This window comes from Rhinopithecus bieti, unplaced genomic scaffold (assembly GCF_001698545.2).
Source record: "Rhinopithecus bieti isolate Rb0 unplaced genomic scaffold, ASM169854v2 scaffold_13400, whole genome shotgun sequence".
In the NCBI taxonomy this organism is placed as follows: domain Eukaryota; kingdom Metazoa; phylum Chordata; class Mammalia; order Primates; family Cercopithecidae; genus Rhinopithecus; species Rhinopithecus bieti.
Window position 1 is genome coordinate 2130839 of NW_016807991.1, and position 12572 is coordinate 2143410.

Sequence of the window (12572 nt, forward strand, 5' to 3'; positions counted from 1 at the left end):
TGTCAGCAATTTCTACAAAATGTTTTAGGAACTACTCTTCCAGATCATAGAAAAAGAAGAAACCTGCCTCCATCATTTTGAAAGATTAGCATAATCTTAATTCCAAAACTTGACAAGGATGATATGGGCAAGAAAAATCAGTCTAATCTCATGCAAAAACTGTTTAGTTAGGATAGAATTGATCATTTTGCAGTAACAAATTTCAAAATGTAAATGGTCTTGTACTATGGAGGTCTGGTTCTCTTCCATGTCACAGCCTGTTGCAGGACAGGCAGCTCTGCTCCAGGCAGTAACACAGGAATCCAGGTTGCTTCTCTCTTATGGCTATACCACCTAGAACATGTGGCTTCCAGAGTTTCCACAAAAGGGGAAGTACAGGCTGGAAAATCATGTGGGATGATTTTAAGGTCCATGCAGAGAAGTGACTACACCATTGTTGAGGATTGACTTGTGTCCTCCAAAATTCAATTATTGAAGTTCTAACCCCAGTACCTCAGAATGTGACTGAATTTTGAGATAGGGTCTCAAGATGTTTTAAATTATTTAATTACCACTTTTAACAGCATCTCACTATGTTTCCCAGACTGGTCTCAAACTACTGGGCTCAAGCAATCCTCCCACCTCAGTCTCCTGAAGTTCTGGGATTACAGGCATGAGCCACCTCACCCAGCCCATAAAATATTTTTTATTTATGACTTTTACATCTCTGTTCATGTGGCAGAAACCACACAATGTGCTTAGCCCACCATTTCCTTTTCCTGAACATAAAGAAGTGGTAATTAAAGTAAGTTCATAGGGGTGGGTGCTAATCCAATATGGCAGATGTCCTTATAAGAAGAGATTAGGATACAGCTGTGCATGCATAGAGGAAAGACCACATGAAGACAGAGCAAGAGGTCAGTCATCTGACAGCCGAGGAGAGGAGTCTCAGAAGAAACCAAACCTGCTGACCCTGTGATCCTGGACTTCCAGCTTCCGGAACTGTGAGAAAATAAGCTCCTATTGTTTAAGCTACTCTGTCTGTGGTATTCTGTTAGGGAAGCCCTGGCAAACTAATCCAACTATCATTCCCTTAGTAGGAACTCAGTCAACATGGTCCCAATCTAACTGCAAAGGAGGCTGGGAGATTTGCTCTTCTTTATGTCCAGAACAAGGAAATGGTGGGCTAAACACATTGTGCGGTTTCTGCCACATGATCAGAGATGTAAAAGTCATAAACAAAAAATATGTTATGGGCTGGGTGGAGTGGCTCATGCCTGTAATCTCAGCACTTCAGGAGGCTAAGGTGGGAGGATTGCTTGAGTCCAGTAGTTTGAGACCAGTCTGGGAAACATAGTGAGACCCTGTTTTACAAAAAATAAAAAAATTAGCCAGGCTTTGTGACACATGCCTGTAGTCCCAGCTACTCAGGAGGCTGAGGAGGGAGGATTGCTTGACCCCAGGATGTCAAGGCTACAGTGAGCAGTGATCACGTCACTGTACTCCAGCCTGGGTGACATAGTGAGACCCTGTCTCAAAAAAAAAAAAAAAAAAAAAAAAAAAAAAAAAAAAAAAAAAAAACACCAACATAAAAAAAAAAAAAAAAAAAAAAAAAAAAAAAAAAAAAAAAAGTATGAACCCATTAGAAATAAACCCAATAGAAAATGAGCAAAACATAAATAGGCATTTGCTAGGAGAGAAAACAAAATGGCCCTTCACCATATGAAAAGCTGTGGCTTCCAGCTGCTACTCCAAGTGTGGCCTGCTTAGACCACAGTGGCATCCTTTGGGACACGTTTGTAATAAGGAAAAGGAAAAGGAAAATCCTACAGAGATACCATCTCATACTTACCAGGTTGGTAAAACATAAAAGTTTGTGGGCCAACAGAAATGTGGGCCAACAGAAACTCTTGTCCTTTACTGGGGTAGAGTGGGAATCGGCATAACCATTTTGGAAAACAGTGTGCCTGTTCATTGTAAGATTTAACACACTGTTACCTTAGGATTCAACAATTCTACTTCTCAGTGTAAACCTAGGTACATAGAGCAGTGCTTATCAAACTCTAGCATGCATACAATTTTGCTAATATGCAAATTCTGATTCAGTAGATCTGGGATAGGACCTTGAAAATCTGCATTTGACTTCAAAGCCACTGTTCTGAGGGTTACACTTGGAGTAGCAAACCTGGAATTTTATAAATCCATATTCACAGCAATATTCATAATAGCCCAAACCCCAAATTTCCACCAGCAGTAGGCTGGGCAAATAAATTGCAGCATATTCGTACACTGGAATATTATTTAGAAGTGAGAATGAATGAACCACAACCACTCACATTAAAAATAGATGAATCCAGCAAATATATTATTGAGCAAAAGAAGCAAGGCACAGAAGAAAATATACAGTATGACTCCATTATATAAAGTTCAAAACTCAGGCAGAGCTAAATAATGCCCAAGCACACCTAATTTTAGTGTGCTTCACAAATATTGCATTTTTAAAAAACAAATTAAAGGTTTCTGGCAACGCTGTGTCAAGCAAGTCTATCAGCATCATTTTTCCAACAGCATGTGCTCACTTTGTGTCTTGCTGCTATATTCTGATAATTCTCACAATATTTCAAACCTTTTCATCATTATATCTGTTATGGTGATCTGTGATCAATAATCTTCAATGTCACCATTGTCATTGTTTTGTGGTGCCACAAAATGTGCCCATATAACATGGCAAATCTCATCAATAAATGTTGTGTGTATTCTGCCTCCTCCACCAAGTATCTTATCCCTCATCTCTTTCCTTCTCCTCGGGTTCCCTTATTCCCCGAGACACAAAAATATTGAAATTAGGTCAATTAGTAACCCTAGGTGTTAGGGCAATTAATAATCTAAGTGTTCAAGTAAAAGGAAGAGCTGTGCATCTCCCATTTTAAGTCAAAAGCTAGAAATGATTAAGCTTAGAGAGGAAGGCATGTCGAAAGCTGAGACAGGTCAAAAGCCAGGCCTCTTGCATCAAACAGCTAAGCTGTGAATACAAAGGAAAAATTCTTGAAGGAAATTAAAAGGGCTACTCCAGTGAACATACTAGTGATAAGAAAGTGAAATGCAGCACTATTCACAATAGCAAAGACATGGAATCAACCTAGGCGTCCATCAGTGGTGGATTGGATAAAGAAAATGTGGTTCATATATTCCATGGAATACCATGTGGTCATAAAAAAAGGAACAAAGTCATGTCCTTTGCAGCAGCATGAATGTAGCTGGAGGCCATTATCCCAAGTGAACAGAAAGAGAAAATCAAATACTGCATGTTCTCACTTTTAAGTGGGGGATAAACATTTCATATGCAGGGACATATAGATGGAAACAACGGACACTGGGGACTCCAAGAGGAAGGAGAGAGGGACGGGGGTAAGGCTGAAAAACTCCCTCTCAAGTACTATGCTCACTAACTGGGTGGCGGGTTCAGTTGTACCCCAAACCTCAGCATCATGCAATATAGCCTTGTAACAAAACCTGTACATTTAACCTTTGAGTCTAAAATAAAAGTTGAGAAAAAATAAAAAGGAAAACAGACTTATTGCTGGTATGGAGAAAGCTTGACTGGTCTGGATAGATGATCAAACCAGCCACAACAATCCTTTAAGCCAAAGCCTAATCCAGAGCAAAGCCCTAGCCCTCTTCAATTCTATAATGGCTGAGGGAGGTCAGAAGGCTGCAGAAGAAAAGAGGTGGTTCTTTCTTTCTGCAGAGGTAGGTTCATGAGGTTTAAGAAAAGAAGCCATCTCCATAACCTAAAAGTGCAAGGTGAAGCAGCTGATGGAGAAGATGCAGCAAGTTACCCAAAAGATCTAGCTTCATAATTGACGAAGGTGGCTCCACTAAACAACAGATTTTCAATGTACAGGAACCAGCCTCCTATTGGAAGAAGATGCCATCTAGGCCTTTCCTAGCTGGAGAAGAGAAGTCAATACCTGGCTTCAAAACATCAAAGGACAGGCTGCTCTCTTGTTAGAGGCTAAGCAGCTGATGACTTTAAGTTGAAGCTAATGCTCACTGACCGTTCTGAAAACCTAAGGGTTCATAAGAATTATGCAGAATCTACTCTGCCTTTGCTCTATAAGTAAAACCAGAAAGCCTTATGACAGCACCTCTGTTTACAGCATGGTTTACTGAATATTTTAAGCATACTGTTGAGACCTACTGCTCAGGAAAAAAAAAGATTATTTCAAAATATTACTGCTCATTGACAATGCACCTGGTCACCCAAGAGCTTTGATGAGCATGCACAAAATTAATATTGTCTTCATGCCTGCTAATACAACATCTATTCTGCAGCCCATGGATCTAAAAGTAATTTTGATGTTCAAGTCTTACTATGTAAGAAATACATTTCATAAAGTTATAGCTGCCATAAGTAGTGATAAGCAAAGTGAATTGAAAACTTTCTGGAAAGGATTCACCATTCCAGATGCCATTTGAACATTTGAGATTTAAGGTAGGAGGTCAAAATATCAACACCAACAGGAGCTTGGAATAAGTGGAGTCCAATCTGATGTTGAGGGGTCTAAGATCTCAGTGGAGAAAGTAAAGGCAGATGCAGTAGAAATAGCAAGAGAGCTAGAATTAGAAGTAGATGCCTGAAGATATGACTGAGTTGCTACAATTCATGATAAAACTTGAACAGATGAGGAGATCCTTCTTACGGATGCACAAAGAAAATGGTTTCTTGAGATGGGATCTACTCCTGATGAAGATGCTGTGAACATTGTTGAATTAACAACAAGATTTAAAATATTACATAAACTTAATTGATAAAGCAGAGGCAGGGTTTGAGAGAACTGACTGCAGTTTTAAAAGAAGGTCCACTGTGGGTAAAAACCTATCAGATAGCATCACATGCTGCAGGGAAATATTTCATGAATGGAAGAGTCATTTGATGCAGTATACTTGATTGCTGTCATAGTATAAGAAACTCCTGCTGGGCATGGTGGCTCACACCTGTAATCCCAGTGCTTTGGGTGAACAATATGGGAGGAATGCTTGAGCCCAGGAGTTTGAGACCAGCCTGGGAAACACAGCAAGAACCCATCTGTACAATTTTTTTAAAAAGTTAGCTGAGCATGGTGGCATGTGCCTGTAGTCCTAGATACTCAGAGGCTCAGGTGGGAGAATCACTTGAGCCTGGGAGTTAAGGCCATAGTGAGCTATGATTGTGCCACTGCACTCCAGCCTGGGTGACAGAATGAGACTCTGTCTTCAAAAAAATAAAAAAGAAATTGCTACAGCCACCCCAGCCCTTGGAAACCACCACCCTTGGATGAAGATGTTAGCAGACATCAACATCAAAGCAAGACCCTCTGCCAGAAAAATGATTGACTTGCTAATAATCAGATGATTGTTAGCATTTGTTAACAAGAGAGTATTTTTAAATTAAGGTATGTACATTTTTTTAGACATAATGCTATTGCACATTCAACAGATTCCAATATCGTGTAAACATAACTTTTATATGCAATGGGAAACCAAAAGTTTTGTGTGATTCACTTTAATGTGATATTCACTTTATTTTGGTAGCCTCAAACAAAACCCACAATACCTCTGAGGTAGGCCTATATTGTTTAGGAATATTTATACACCTTATAAGACTTCATGAAAAAGAGAGAAAGAGAGAGAGAGAAGTAAGAAAATGCTTCATATGAAGCTCAAGAAAGAAGTTGCCTCTGGTGGAGAGAAAGAGGAAGGTGATAGGGAATAAACACCTAGGGGCCTTCTCAGGTGCTGGTAATGCTCTATTTCTCAAGCTGAATGGTGAATGTGTGGGTGTTTTATTATTACTCTTTAAGCAGTGTGTGTATACACACACACACACACACACACACACATTGCACTCTTTTGAATAAAAAAGTAACAGGAAGCCTTTTTGTATTTAAGTCCCAAGTGACTAGTAAAATAAATCTAGTGGGTTATGAAAAGTCTAAATTTTGAGAATCAAGAAGTACTTGCACCTCTGAAATAAAGCATGCAGACATCTCAGTTTGCAAGTCATGCCATATTGGACACCCAGGAAATAAGATCTGGGACGTGCTCCCTCTTTCCATCTAAGACTCCTAGCGACAGACAAGGAGACAGGAGGACTGCAGAGTAAGTGCAGAAAGCTAACTGCCCCATATAGCAGCCCCATCCATGTGTTGACATGGGGCAGAGTGGGCCAGCGCGGAGGGTGGGGGTGGGTAACTTCCTGGAACAGCAGGAGAGAAGAGAAAAGGAACAGGGGGAAGGGTCTAGAGACCCATCATCTCCCATGTCATCAGTTTGGGAAGCTCTCTGGAAAAGCCCACCTTTTCTTTCTGAAACCTCATCAAACCTTTCTTCTACTACCTTTAAAAGAGTACCCCACCTACCGACTGTGGGAGCCACAGCCAGGCAGCTTTAACTCTTGAGACACTCATAATTCTGCAGTCTGGGGCACAGATCCCCTGATTCCAAAGCCTGTCCCTCCCAGACAGGTGTGGTACGTTGGCCAGACTTCTCCACATTCCATGCTGGGAGCTCCTTTTTTGCAGGAGTTCTGCTTGCAACTTCCACCCCATGCAAGAGTGATGATGAGATTGGATTTTAACTGAGAGAGAAGCAAGTTATAAATACATCCTGGTATACTATTAATGTCAATAATATTAGTGCAATTATTTCCAAACTAGTCAGATTCAATAAAAGTAACAGTAAACAAGCCTGGGGCAGCCACCAGGTGAGCGCTGTGGGGGCCGCACAGCTGGCTGGCTGCTGAGGACGACGCTTTGCCTTCCTGGCTGTCTCTTGAGCATGGGAAGCCGTGGTGTTTGGCTGTAACTCTGCCAGCACCTGCTCCCGCACCCCCAGGTCCTGATGCCTTTAAGTAACTGAGCAAGGCAGCCATCTCCATTCGTAGCAACAACTGTGCCATATGTGAAAGAGGGAGAGAGCTTGAGCACTATATGCTACTCACAGGTGAGATGTCTGCAAACCCAGAGCCAAGACAGTAGAGTCCAGCTTTGCAGACTTGCCTTCCTGAAGTCCTTGGAATGCTGGATTCCCGCTAGCACTTCTCCCTGCTTTGTAATTATCCATTTACGTGTCTATCATCTCACTTGATTCTGAATTCTCTGAGGACAGGGACCAGGAATCCCTACTGCCCAGGACAGTGTGCAGTGCAGAATGAGGCTCAGCAAATGTTGAGTTGTGAAATCTGGGAGGCTCTCTCCTGGTTGTTTGGGAAGTCAGGTAGTTAAAAGGCTAAGAATACAGGCCTGGAGTCAGCTGGGCATGGAATTAAAGGCCTTTTCTTCCATTTATTGACTGTCCAACTTTGGGTAAGTTACTTCATATGGTTTGGCTGTGTGTCCACCCAAAATCTCATCTTGTAGTTCCCATAATCCCCACGTGTCATGGGAGGGATCCAGTGGGAAGTAATTGAATCATGGGGGCAGTTACCTCCATGCTGTTCTTGTGATAGTGAGTTCTCATGAGATCTGATTGTTTTATAAGAGGCTTTCCCCCTGCTTTACTCTGCACTTCTCCTTGCTGCCATCATGTGAAGAAGGACATGTTTGTTTCCCCTTCTGCCATGATTGTAAGTTTCCTGCGGCCTCCCCAGCCATGCAGAACTGTGAGTCAACTAAACCTCTTTCTTTATAAATTATCCAGTCTCAGGAATGTCTTTATTAGCAGAGAGCAGACTAATACATTACTCAACCATTCTGTGTCTTGCTTTCCTCATCTGTAAAGCGGAAATAATAATCATCTTTGCTTTATAGGGTTGTTGTCAGGATTACTGGAAGGGATAAATGTCAGTGAAAGTAGCATGGTGCCAGGCACATATAAGTGCTTAATAAGCATATTGCTATCATTGTTATTATTTTAATAAGCACATTATTATCTGTGATTATTAGAGAGGCAGTAAGGTAGAGTTCATAAGAGCCAGACTCCCTGGGTTAAATTCCTAGTTCAGCCCCTTTCCAGCTGTGTGGCCTAGAGTGACTTGGATGACTGAGCTAGAATAGGGTGAGGCAAGTGAGGCACCTAGGATGTAAAATTTAAGGTGGCTCCTCACCTGCTGCCCTCTCATCCTGTCCCTATTGAACAAGCCCTTTGCCTCTCTATGCTACATCGTAAGTGATAAATGAATGTTAGCTTCTTCTATGGATAAAACGAGTCTCCCTAGAACAACTGTCTATGTAGCCGTCTGTCTGGCTGTTGTATAAGAATAAAGCTGAGCCCATGAGCAAACACAGTGGGAGTAAGCAGTTAAGGGCATCCAGCGATGGAGAAACAGGGGTGACCCAAATGTCTTTCTCAGAGTGCCCTTGCCCATTTCCAATCAACTGCATTTTCCTAGAGTTTGCGAGTGGGTTTCTGTACCTTGCAAACTAAAACACTCTCTAAGCAGTAATAGAAAGCAACAGAATGAAAGCTGGGAATCACATCCAGGAGGTCTTGCAGGCCATGCTAAGGATGTTTGGTCTTGGCTCTTGCTGGCTACTCCATTTCTGATGTGGTTCTTACTTGGGAAATCACGTGCAGAACGACTCCCTTGAACACCCACTGCCAGGGCAACTTGCTCCCCCGTCTGCTCACCCAGGTTCCTCTTTCCTCCTGGCTACAGAAGCCAACAAGATAAGAGGGTCACTGAGGGTGCTCCTATGCAGAGAACGCAAAACATTCGGCGCTGGCTTCTCTCCAATCAGAAAGAGATGGTGTTCACTTTATTCTTAAAAAGGATAAAGCGTTCTTCCCCGCAGCTACCGACCTGGGACTTTAAACACATTTGCATGGAACATTCCCTCTGGCACCGTCCTGGCGAATGTCTCTGGCTCTCCTGCTCTCTACAAAGGCCTGTATATCTTTTCCCTGGGCCTTTCCAGCTGAATTTTAAAGAGGATTTTAGAGAGCGCGTCATGACAAGGGTTCTTCAGAGTCTTCTAAATCATAACGCACAGAACCGAAAGAGGGCTATTTCTTTTCCTAAGAATGATTTCCCCCACCACGTGACTCAGTGATTCAACCCCAACCCAGCCCACAGGCTAAAGAAACCTTTGCAAAAAAAAAAAAAAAAAAAGAGAGAGAGAAAACTTCCCATCCTCAATTTTTCCTCCCCAAGAAATCCCTCTCAATCTCCTCTCTCTTTTGCTCTCCCCTCCCTCTTCCCTCTCCCCCCTCTCTCCATCATAAAATAATAAAACAGACCCAAGTGCATGTAAATCCCTCGCAGTTGCTGGAGAGGGGGCCAGCCAGATGTATTTACTACTAAGTGGATGCAAATTCACTTACTGCTGATTTTCAAAGAAATGAGCCGCCCCTGCCACAATATTGCTTTTCTCATCACCAAATGGGGCCTTTGCTTTGTAATTGGTGAAGCTGTCAAAACAATCAGATCTGGGAGGCAGGATGGTGTCTGCGTTTCGGCATCCCAAGAGATTGATCTCAGTGGTAGCTCCAGGCAGCTCCACTCAGAAATGTGCTCCGTGGGGGAGGCTGACAAGGGGGTGTCATGGAAAGAGATGGGTCAGCTGGGTGTGGAGCACAGGGCAGAGCCAAGGTCAGGATGGGCTAGACCTCCAGGTTCCTCAGCTGCAAGAGCAGCCCCAGGGAGATGTGGTTCTGGACCATCCAAAGGGCTGAAGAAAGAAAGGTATCGACACATATTCTTGTTCAAACCTATGCTCTTTTCTAGGACTTCACAGGTCCACTGGGCCACAGCAGCCATTCCATGGACTCCAGATCTAGAACTGATGCTGGGTAGAAACCCCTTTAACTGCTCAGGCAAGTCATTGGATCTATCTGAGCCTGGCTGGATTTTTCATTTGCAGGAGAAAGTTGACAAAACAATCAGATCTCTCTGCTCCCATGCGCCTCTCAAGCTCTAGTTATAGGACTTCTGAGGTAAAGGACAAGTTGGGAGAGTATCATAGCTGGGCTGTTCTGGAAAGGGATGCCAGTCCTCCTGGAGCTGGTTACTAGTGCAGGATTCTTGGGGTTACAAATGATAGAAAATCAAGTCTAACTCAAGATAATTTGCTTCAAGCCACCAGAAAGCTGAGAGTATTGGTTTTCTAACTGCTGTTGTAACAAATTACCACAAAGTGAGTGGATTAAAACACCATAAATATGTTATTTTACAGCTCTGGAGGCCAGAAATCCAGAAATGAGTTTATGTGGCTAAAACCAAGATGGCGGCAAGGCTGCATTCCTTCTGGAAGATGTAGGGAAGAATTCATTCCTTGCCTTTTGGCTTCTGAGAATGCCTGAAATTCCCTGGCTCGCAGCCGTTTCCAGCAAAGGCATAACTTTGACCTTTATTTCCATTGCCACATCTCCCTTCCTGACTCTAATCATTCTGCTTCCCCTTGTGATAACACTGAGCCAACTCAGATAATCTGGGTTAACCTCCCCATCTCAAAATTCTTAATCATATGTGCAATACCCCTTTTGTCATGTAAGGTAGCATATTCACAGATTCTAGAGGTGAGGATGTAGATGTCTTTTGGGGCCATTATTCTTTCTACCAACTTTGGGGAGCAGATTTCAGGTACTCCAGAAGATCCAGCACAAGTAAGAGGGTGCTAGAGGCTCAAACAGTATCATCAGCGTCTTTCTTTCATCGCTGTCTCTGCAGTCTGCTTCCTTTGTGTTAGTCATACTCTCAAGGCCATTTCAAATCGCTTTCCCCTTGCTAGCCAAAAAAAAATTGCTGCCTCTAGCCCTCAATTATGGCATTTCAGATTAGTAGATATTAATAGTTTGGGAAAAAATAATCTTTCCCCCTCTCCTATCTTTCTCTCTGCCCTGGTCCAAATACCAGTCTCTATGTAGATCCCTTGAATTAACTAAGGGGTGCTTGGGAAGAAGGGCAATGGGGAGAAATGCAAATCCTTGAGACAGCTAGGTTGGGGGTTCATCAACCTAATTTGTAAGTTAATCAGCATGTACCCATTTAGTAATCCAAGCTGGTGATGCCGGATACATCAGCTACAAAGTGCTCTAGCAGCAAGCCTGGTCATTATTTAGTCTCTTATAGGTCAGGCCAACCACACAGAGCATGTGCAGGGATCCCAGCCCTGCTCAGCCCAGAGCATTGACATTTGTGGTTAAGCAGGGCCCCACGGAAGCCACACATCCATCCCCCTTGGTTTCACCATGTGTCTCTGTAACCTTGAGGGAAAAGGCCCCTCCCTCCTGGGGTGGCATGATAACTAAGAGTAATTTCAGTCCTGCTGGGCTCCAGTTACAACAATTATAGGGTTCTAGATCAATTAGTATTCACATTTGCATGGAGAAGATGGTGAAATTTAGAATGTAGACCCCCCCATTTAGGAGCCATAGCTAGGGTGACCCTACAGCCAGGTGTGCTAGGGACAGTCCTGGTTTGCACCTGTTCTTCACTCTCAAAGGGGTCCCTGTTTAAATGATCAGTGTTTTGGTTACCCTAATGTTAGCAGAAGTAGAAAAGAGTTTATATTCCCCTTCTACTGTTTCACTTACCCCTGAGCCAGGTGGGGGGCTCCGAGGCAGCAGCTGGAGAAGACCCCCAAATCACACAGGTGCCCCTCTTCCTTGTGCCAGCTGTAAAGCCAAGGAATAAACCAGCCCTTGCAGGGAGTTGGGGAGCCTGTCATGTGGCTTCCTAGTAGCTGTCCCCAGCCTCTAGACTGTACCTTCTGGGTCTGCAGAGGCCTGTTCACTGTCATGCCTTCATGCAGATCTCTGGGGTAAGTGCTCTGTTGCTGTAGGAAAATAACTTACAACTTTTCTTTGAATGTATGTATATGAATGCCTATACCTTTATATAAATGCATAAATTGTTGTCATTACATGATTTGTGTGTGTGTGTGTGTGTGTGTGTGTGTGTAGACTTTTAGTTTTTTTCTTGTTAGTTTGACTTTCCTTGACACCTCTCCTCTGTTCTCCACCCATAACCACTAGAAATTCATGCTAATGGCCGGGCGCGGTGGCTCAAGCCTGTAATCCCAGCACTTTAGGAGGCCGAGACGGGCAGATCACGAGGTCAGGAGATCGAGACCATCCTGGCTAACACGGTGAAACCCCGTCTCTACTAAAAAAAAAAAGTACAAAAAAACTAGCCGGGCGAGGTAGCAGGCGTCTGTAGTCCCAGCTACTCTGGGAGGCTGAGGCAGGGGAATGGCGTAAACCCGGGAGGCGGAACTTGCAGTGAGCCGAGATCGCGCCACTGCACTCCAGCCTGGGCGACAGAGTAAGACTGTCTCAAAAAAAAAAAAAAAAGAAAAGAAATTCATGCTAATATCCCTGGAGGGATCCTTCTACATTCTTCTTCATGATCATATTATCCTGTATAAATATATGCATACAAACACTACATGTAGTATACATGTATGTATGTAACTTTTTATACACACCCACGTGCATTCACTTATACCCATAATGCACTTAAACATGTATAGCCAGCCTTTTGTCATTATTTGTTTTGCGGAATTATATGATATTCAGTTTCTTGCATCTTGTTTTCCTTACTCAACAATACCTTGGGGACCTCTATGTTCTCCAGTATTGCTCTAATTGTTTTCAATAGGGCATAATATCGC